A 10176-nucleotide genomic window follows, 5' to 3' on the forward strand; every position below is an offset into this window, starting at 1 on the left:
GTCAAGTTGTAGATGACTCATTTAGGGTTGCACAATTTGATGGGTGGGTGGGGGTGAAAGAAATGGGAAGGATCTTTTGTGAAAAACAATGTATTTAAACTTTGTAAATAAATAAGATTAAAATTGAAAAAGAAAAAAAACCCTTGCCTTCAAGGATCAGCCAGGTTTCATCCTCTCCAGGGAGCTCTGGTGGCCTAATAGCAAGTAGCTGTGCTGCAATCCCAAAGGCACACAGTTTGAGGCCTCCAGCTGTTCTACAGGAGAAGGATTGGCAGTCTCCTCCCATGCAATTAACTGCCTCAAAAATGGATGATCAGCTATGGTTCGGTTCTGACTCTCCGGCACACAACAATAACAGGTTCTCCTGGCAGTCCATGGTATGTTTGATACTCTGCCAGTACCACAACTCACAGGCATCAATAATTCCTCTGTAATCTTTGGTCACTGTCCAGCTGTCTGAGCAAGTAATTATGAAAACTGTGGCCTGAATCAGGGGCACCTTAGTCTCTAGACTGGCATTATTGCTCTTCAGCACTTTGGAGAAGTCCCTGACAGCAGCTTTCCCAAAAGCAATTCATCTTTTGATTTCCTGACTGCTGGTGCCAAGAGTATTGACTGAGGAGCCAAGCAAGCTGAAATTGTCAACAACCTCAATCTCTTCTCCATCTATCTGAATGCTGCCATTTGGGGAGAATTTTTGTCTTCATGATGAGCTTCAATCCATATTGAAGACTACAGTCCTTGACCTTCTGCAGCAAGTGTTTCAGGTCCTCCTCAGTTTTAGTGAGTCAAGTTGTGTCATCTGCATAATGTAGGTTTCCTTTGATAGGTTTGTCCATTTTATTAACCTTTTCAAAGGCCCAACTTCTGGTCATGCTTATAGTGTGAGTTGCTTTTCTGTTTTCTATTTCATTTCTGCTCTTCTATGCAGCCTTAAATATGGATGGAAGCTCAACATCAAGAAAACAAAGATTCTCACCATGGGGTCAACTAGCAATATCATGAGAGACAGTAAAGAGTTGAGATTGTTAAAAGTTTCAGTTTGCTTGACTCAACAATCAACACTCTTGGTACGAGTGTCAGGAAGTTAAAAGGCAAATTGCATTGGGAAAGTCTGCTGTCTGAGACCACTCCAGTATTAAAGAGCAATGATGTCAGTCTGGAGACTAAGATGTGCCTGACCCAGGCCATCATTTTTGCAATTACTTGCTACATGTCAGAAAGCTGGATAATGACTAGAGATTATAGAAGAATAACTGATTCCTTTGAGTTGTGTTGCTGGAGAAGACTATTGAATATACCATGAACAAAACAGGGTCGTCCTGGAGAGGGTGAGACCAGGCTGCTCCTTGGAGGCAAAGATTCTGAAGCTCCGTCTAACATACTTTGGACATGCTGCAAGGCAGGACTAGTCCTTGGAGAGGGACTTCATGCTGGAAGAGTGAAGGGACAGCACAGGGAAGGAAAACACTTGATGAGATAGATTGATTCAGTGACTGGGGCAATGGGGGTAGGTGTGTCAAGGACAATAAGATTGACAAAGGATATAACAGGGTTTAGGGCTGTTGTACATAGAGTTGCTATGAGCTGCAAGTGACTCATGGCACATAACAACAACATTTATACTTTCCTTTCTTCTGGAGGTTGTTGAGTTTGCTTGCCATTCTTTTCCCATTTGTGGAGATGTTGGGTTAAGTAATTGATTTTAGTTCTTTTTTTCTTTATGATAGCTTTGGTTATTACTGTGTATTGACCTGAGCACTGTTTTGCTATTTCTCAGTTTTGGCATGCTGTGTTTTCATTCTCATTTGTTTCAAGAAAACAGCTTTATTTCCATTTGACTTATCCTATTGTCCACTAGTGATCACACAGGCTGTTATTTCATTTCCAAATGAATGAGGGGTTTTTTTTCTCCCTGAGCTTCTTGTTGATTCCTAATTTTATAGCTGTGGCATGAGAAGATGATTTGTAGTATTTTAATCAAAAGGGACAAACTTGCTCAGCATTTCTTAAACTGAAGGAACTAAAGTTCAAAATCAAGCCACAAGTTAACAATATGTAAGGACGGGAAGAATATTGAATGATCCAAGAAGCATTTAAAAGAAAATGGAAGAAGTACAGAGTCACTGTGCCAAAAAGAATTGGCTGACACAGAAGAATTTCAAGAAACAACATAGGATCAAGAGGCAATAATGATCAAAGAGGAAGTGCAGATGGCTCTGAAGGACTTGGCAAAAAAATATAAGGCCCCAGGAATTGATGGAATACCAACTGACATATTTCAAAAAACAGATGCTTCCCTGGACATGCAAACCAGGTTGTGTCAAATCTGGAGGACTAATACTTGGCCAACTGACCAGAAAGAGATCCATATTTATTCCCATTCAAAAAAAAGGTGGAACTTATCGAACAATATCATTAACATTGTTCAAGCAAAATCTTGCTGAAGATTATTAAAAAATTACTGTGACAGTACATTGAGAGAAAACTACCAGAATTACCAGCTGCGTTTAGAAGAGGTCATGGCACTAGAAACATTATCATCAATGTCAGATGGATCTTAGCAGAAATCAAAGAGTATCAGAGGAATGTCTATCTATGTTTGGTTAACTATGCAAAAGAATTTGACTGTATTGATCACAACAAATTGTGGCTAACCTTGAGGAGAATGGGAAGCCCAGATAATTTGATTGTGTCCATACAAAACCTATACTTGAACCAGGAAGCAGTCCTTAGAACAGAGCAAGGAAACACTGCATGGTTCAAAATCAGGAAAGGAGTGTGTCAGGTGTGTGTCCTGTCTCCATACCTTTTCAATCTATATGTAGAACAGATCATTTGGGAGGCTGGGCTTTATGAGGAGGAATGTGACATCAGGATTGGAGGAAGACTTATCAACAACCTATGTTATGTAGACGACACAATCTTGCTTGCCAAAACTGAGGAGGACCTGAAGTGCTTGCTGCAGAAGGTCAAGGACTGTAGTTTTCAATAAGGATTTTTTTTTATGGAACACTTCATGCTGATCTTCTCTGTATCGTTCCAATTTTAGTATATGTGCTGCCGAAGCGAGCACAAGTTTTCAATAAGGATTAAACCTCAACATCAAGAAGACAAAGATTCTCACCACTGGGCCAAATGGCAGCATTCAGATAGATGGAGAAGAGATTGAGGTTGTTAACAATTTCAGCTTGCGTGGCTCCACAATCAACACTCTTGGCACCAGCAGTCAGGAAATCAAAAGACAAATTGCTTTTGGGAAAGCCGCTGTCAGCGACTTCTCCAAAGTGCTTAAGAGCAACAATATCAGTCTAGAAACTAAGGTGTGCCTGATCCAGGCCACGGTCTTCACAATTACTTGCTATGCATCAGAAAGCTAGACAATGAATAAGAATGACAGAAGAATTGATATCTTTGAGTTGTGTCACTGGGGAAGAGTCTTAAACATAGTACAGACCGTCAAGAAAACAAATAGTCTCTCTTGGAGAGGGTGAAATAAAATTTTTCCTCGGAGGCTAGGATTTTGAAGCTCTGTTTCTCATATTTTGGGCACATGGCCAGGAGGGACCAGTCCTTAGAGAAGGACGTCATGCTCGGAATGGTGGAGGGCCATTGCAGGAGAGAAAGAACCTGGATGAGATGGACTGACACAGTAACTGGGGTAATGGAGGTATGTGTGTTGGGGTCAGTGAGACTGGCTCAACACAGGGCAGGCTTCAGAGATGCTGTACACAGGGTCACTATGAGTTGCAGGTGACTCAACTATATATAATAACAACATCAGCAATTGATTGGGGCTTGTTTTATGAGAATATTCAATGTGTACTGGAGGAAAATGTACATTGAAGTTTAGTTGGAGCAATGTTCAGTATATGTCTAATCACAGTAAAATTCTCCAAAACCAAAGATGAATGGAGAATTTTGAAAGCAGCTTGAAAAAATGAAGTTACTTGCAAAGGAGAGCAAGTGACAGTAAGTTCTAATTTCTCAGCAGAAATCATGCAAGCAAGAAACAATGGGATGGCATATACAAAACTCTCAAAGAAAATGACTGTCAACCAAGAGTCTTGTACCCAGCAACGTCCACCATCAAATAAGATTAAGAAATTAGGACATTTTCATAAAAGCAGTCCCTCCCAGCCTCTTGTCCTAGCCATTGTGATGGGAGCTCACTTGTCTGGTCATTTGAGGAGGGCATAAGGTGAGTTCTTGTATTCTGTGTGTGGTGGTCCAGCACAGATAGGCTCAGTGCTTTTCCCCTGCCCCCTCCTCTTCTTGTGGGATCCAAACCCACAGGACCAGAATCCTGCTATTTGGTCTTTACTCTTGCTTCTACTCTTCTATGTGTCTGACTGACTTCTCAGCATCTTCCCCTGACTTCAGGAACTCTATTAACTGTAAATGAGAAGCCTTCCTGCCTTTTTATGTCATGACAATGGAGAACTAATCTTGCCAGTTTGATCAGTTTACCACTCCACCAGAAGTCAGTAATATTCTAATTCTATGTGATATATAGACTAGTATTACCCTAAATGCTACAGTATATAAGCAGAGACAACCACTTTGGAGAGAAGCATAGCAATACCTAAAAAAAAAAAAACCAAAACCCCAAATGTAGCTTCCTATTGTCCCATGATTTCTTACAGCAGTAGTTCTCAACATAGGCTTTTATAGACCCATAGGGTCTACAAGATATTTCAAGGAGCTTGGCAAAGTCAAAGCTATTTGTATATGATACCAGTTTAAAGACTAAGGGGTGCCCAGTCCAAGCCATGGTATTTTCAGCTACCTCCTATACATCTGAAAGACAATGAATAAGGAAGGCTAAAGAAGAATTTATGCCCTTTAATTGTGATATTGGAGAAGGGTGCTGAATATGTCATGGAGTGCCAAAACACAAACAGGTCTATCTTGAAAGAAGTGCAGCAGGGATGCTTCTTAGAGACAAGAATGGTGAAACTTCACCTCATATACTTTGAACATGCTGTCAGAAGGGCCAGTCCTTGGGAAAAGGCATTATACTGGGGAAAGTGGAGGGTCAGAGAAAGAGAAGATGAGACAATGGGCTTAAGCCTGTGAGAGATCCTGAGGATGGCAGAGATAGGGCAAGGTGCCGATTCATAAGGCTTCTATGAGTCGCAGTCAACTCAAAGGTACCTAACATCAAACTACTGAGATGATACCTTCACATGGGGTTGACATTTGCATTGAACAACAAAGGAAACAGTTGATGAAATTGTGCTGGTTCCTCAGGACAAATTAAGGCACCAGTAACAGAACTGTATGCCAATCATCAAATTCTCCATTACCACATGCTTGTTCATGACACTTCAAAATCCTTTTCTCTCATAAAAACACAGGACATGCAAGTAAGCATGGCTGCTGCCTCTGAAGTTTAATGGTTATTACAGGAAAATAATCACCACAATTGTTTGAGTTGCCAGCTGAACTAACCCCCCAACACCCACATTTCTTTTGATAGCACACTATTTTTACTTGAAAGAACTGAACAAACTACTGTTATTCAGATTTGAGTATTAGGTAAATAGTTTATCAACAATGAGCAAAATAAGCGACTCATTTTGTATAAAGAGTAGACACAAAATGGAGACAACTCAGTTTGACCTCTACTAACTCCATAAAAGGGAAATGTACCCATTAATAACAACCACAGATTAAAACTAATTACTGTAAAGTCAGATATGGTCTCCCACATTACCTGCTTCTACCAATTCCAACATCATTCTTGATGCTCTACTGGGTTAAAAATCCCTTGAAAAAACCACACTGATCTCACAGAACCATACTCCCACTTACAGAGTTTATTATGGAATTCAATAGGTTACAATTCAGGTTGACAGGAAGATACAACCACTCAGTCCAGACAGCTTCTCCAGTGTGTTTGCAGGCCTCATGGTTGAGACCAATTTTACAACATTCCCTTGGTTCTGAAAATGACAGTGTCTTCCTCCATCAAGTATGAGTGAAGGTCACTGGCTCTGGCCTTATGGGGCAGCAGTCCATGTCAGCTCTGTCTCACACAGGGTCTCTGGTTCTCTGCTGAGGCTGCATCGCTCTCCTGTAGACCTGGTCTGACTGGAACAGGAATCCCTGGCCTGGAAGACACACTGCGTTCTCTGCTTCCTACTCCATGCTCACAGTACAATTCCCTATTTCTGTGGCTGAATCTGCTCAATTTAAACCTGGCTGAATGGCAAGACGAACCAATCCCTTTGTGGGTAGACTGACACATCCTATTTGCATATTGCTGCTTAGTCATGTGATAAAGTCAAAGTCAATGGCTAGGAGAGCCATGTTTAACAAAAAACCCTTGAAACCACACATGTTAAGGAAAACAACTCATTGTATCCATTGCCCATGATAAAGTTTGAGTTTTTAAGCAAAAGTTGAAATTGTAGAGAACTTACAACTACCGTCATGATCTCAAAAGCTCACCAATCATCAAAGACCTTTTTTATGAGTGGTGGTGATAACAAATATGATATTTTGATATTGTATAGTGAAATGTAGCAACAGTTGTTGTTGTTGTTACGTGCTGTCGAGTCCCCTGCAACTCATAGCGACCCTATATATAACAGCCCTAAACTCTTATTTCTATCCTGTGCCAACCTTATTGTCTGACACACTGACCTCATTACCCCAGTCACTGAGTCAATCCACCTCATAGAGGGTCTTCCTCTCCTGTGCTGTCCCTCCACACTCCCAAGCATGAAGTCCCTCTCCAAGGATGGGTGAGTCCCTCCTTGCATCATGTCCAAAGTATGTTAACAAAGCTTCAGAATCCTTGCTTCCAAGGAGCAGCCTGGCTTCACCCTCTTTATGACAAACTTGTTTGTTTTACTAGCAACATTTAGTAAAGGTATATATTTTTAAAAACTCAGTTTTCTCCAATGGGCCATGTATAATGTTCTAAAACCATGTGTGTGTAAGTGCAAGGCAGAACAGACCCCAGTAAAAAGAGAATGGAAAGTTCATTGATATGGTTACAAATTACAAATGGCAAATAACCTTTAGGAAACTACTTCTTGTCAACTTCTGGTGTATGTAGTATAAAAATTACCCATTATTCATTATAATATCCATTATAAAAAATTGCTATTTGCCAATATTATATCTTTTTGTTAATGGATTTTCTTCATGAACTTTTGAACCAAAACAACATATTGCAAGAGATTAGCTTGAAAAGTAAACAAGAGAATCCAACTATTTTCAACTAAGCAAGATATTAAAGAGACTTATAACAATATAGTGGACTGGGGGAGGGGGAGGAAGGGGGAGGGAAGAAAATGTAACAATGAATGAATAAAATTTTTTTAATAGTTAAAAAATAAAGAACTTCAGTAAATGTAAAAGCAATGCCACTCTGCAATTTTTTTGCAACTTTTTATTAATAATAATATTTTTAAATTGTAATTATGATTTTAACAAGTTTACCAAAAAGTTGGGTTTTCATTTGTTCACTGTTGCACATTTTCCTCCCTTCCCTACCCCAATCCACTTTAAAATGTACCTCTTATGCTCAACTGTTGTCATACCTATAATGCCTAATCATATACTCCTTTTTTTTTTTAAACAACAAAAAGATCGCTTTATTGTCACCATTATGAGCACCTGGCTCACCCCAGCTGGCACTTACTACTAATCAGACCACTTAATTTTATAACCCTATGTCAAGTCACAGCCTCTGAGGTTGTGTCCCTGTCTTCAGTGCAGTCAATCCCAAGGCCTCGGAATATTTCTTGGGAATTCAGGATTCTTTGAGTTTTGGATAATTGCATAAAAGATGCCATATCCCACCTCAAGAGACTGCAAAGATGCAGAGTGGCAAGCTGAAGAAAGCCATAGGCAAACCTCAATCAATAGTCATTAGAGACCCGAATGGTCCAGGAATACGCTGAGAACAAATATGGCAGAGAATGAAGGATGGAAGAGGCCTGGGCTGGAAGGCAGCCTTGGTTGGTCCAGACACAGCTCATCTTGAGTCAGGAACCCTGGAAACTGCAGTTAGAGGACAGTGATCTGGGGGCTCAGACATCATAGAAGAGTCAGACAAGCTGGTATCGAATGGAGAAGGTGACAGCACTGCCCAGGATCTGCAGCAGCAGCAGGAGCAACGTGAGATTCCTCTCACGCATGGGTCCAAAGACTTTCAGCAGCAAGTTGATGAGGGTCATGTTGTTACATTCAGTGAAGGGACCGTCCTCACTCTCAGTCTGATGTACTGTCACTAGCTGGAAGCTCTCTGCTACCTTTAGAATAAAGGTGCCCAAGAAAGAGAGGCTCTTGGTCTTGAACTTAGAATAGCTCATCTCCTGTTTGCCTGTCTTGGTATTGAATCTGGGTATACGGTGGCGAGGGCAGGGGATGATATGAAAGAGCTGAGGCAGTGAGTAGAGGAAGTTGAACACCTGGGGCATGAAGAAGAGTAGCATGGTCTTACTGAAGTGTCCTAAGATGCCCACCACGGCAAAGGTCATGCCAGCAAAGTAACAAAAAGTGTCACCCACAAACACCCGTGATGGGTACCAATTATAGTAGAACAGTCCCAGGGTGGTGAAAAAAAAATGGTATCATGAAGTAGAGAGAAAAGATATGATCATCTCGATATTCACCATCCAACTCTAACAAGTTGAAGACAATGATAGAAGCAGAAATGACTAACGACTGGCCAGCTTCTAACCCATTAATTCCTGCCAGGATATTGATGGCATTGGTACAGAACACTGCCAGCAACCCCAGATATACATAGTACAGGATTCCCAAGTCCAAGTGCAAGCCAAGAATTGGGCGGAAGGGCTTGGGAACCACAATGGTCGTGTTGCCAAAATTGGTGAAATAGACCATGAGGAGTGGTAGTGAGGCAGCTGTAGGCAGCAGCAGCTTATGGAGCCAGCAAAGATTCAGTACATCATCCGCAAAGCCCAGGAAGATCATGCAGCAGATGGCAAGGAGGGCACCTATCAGGGCCACAAATTCGTGGTGGGGGAAGGTCTTACACCTCTCCTCCACAAAGCAGTCCAGGAAAGGGAAAGGGATGAAGCAGAAGAGGATGATAAGGAACACAGCCCCGCCGATCACTCCGAGATTCTGGGATCTCCTGCAGGCTGGATTTGCAGAGGTCCAAGCCACAGAGGCGGGCGGCGATGAAGTGGCCCCGGAAGGCTGGAATGAGGGTGAGCGTGGCCATGAAGCCCAGCAGCGAGCCGATTAAGTTCACCAGCAGCGGCAGTGGCAACTCCGAGAAGGCCCACATGGTGACCCGCCAAGGGACCCTGCCGCCGCAAACGAGGCGGTAGACTTGAGGCCTCAGCAGTGAGGAAGGGCCGCTTCCCACAGGCGGGGTCTTTCCACACCAGTCTGAGCAAAACCTTACAACACTGACTTGAGCCCTCATATACTCCTTTTAACCAGTTCTTTCCTGCATCTGCTCCAATGCAGTGTTCATTATCTATCTACTCTTTACCTAGTCTCCTCCCAACCCCCAATATCTGTCCTGCCCTATAACAGTGGTGTTATGCAGTATTTGTCCTTTTGTGACTAAGATAGTTCACTCAGCATAATGTCTTCCAGGGTCACCAATGTTGTGTAATGTTTTAAAATTTCATTGTTTTTCAGTGCAGCGTAGTATTTCATTGATTTTCTATATTGTTAACTGGACACAGAAATAAAGTAGGGACACAAGGAAATGAATTCTGAAAAAGAGGAAGGCTGAGGCAGAGGTCCTCTCACACCTAGGCACTGTGAAAAAAGCCCCTTTATTTGTCTCCCTATGGTTTTTATTTGGTTTAAGCCAATGATAATAATAAAAAAAATCTATCTCCAAAGACTATGTTTTTCTTAAACTTAAGTGTTGCCACCATAACAATGGGTAAGCTTAATCTTTAAACTAAGACCAAAGTTCAGACACAGTATCCCCTCAGATGGAAGGCTGGGAGGAACCTTCTGTTTGCAGAGGGCATCCAGTAGATCCTTTGGCAGACTGGGTGGAATTCTCCGTTTGCAGAGGGCACTCAGTCCTGTCTGAACAATGATCTCAGCTGTGGCCTGGCTATCCCTATGCTGGGCTATCCACATTCCCCCCTCTGATTTTTGGGCATCACTTATTCATCAAGGTAAATATAGCTTCTCTTCCTTTTTCCATTATTCTTTTTTTTT

At 41.8% G+C, this 10176-nt stretch overlaps 1 pseudogene; it reads right to left on the reverse strand.

Moving 5' to 3' along the window:
- Window positions 1-8048: 8048 nt before the first annotated feature.
- LOC102862672 lies at window positions 8049-9274 on the reverse strand (annotated as a pseudogene).
- Between the last annotated feature and the right edge of the window lie 902 nt (window positions 9275-10176).

This window comes from Elephantulus edwardii, unplaced genomic scaffold (assembly GCF_000299155.1).
Source record: "Elephantulus edwardii isolate Elephantulus edwardi_28Jun2011 unplaced genomic scaffold, EleEdw1.0 scaffold00064, whole genome shotgun sequence".
Lineage (NCBI taxonomy): Eukaryota > Metazoa > Chordata > Mammalia > Macroscelidea > Macroscelididae > Elephantulus > Elephantulus edwardii.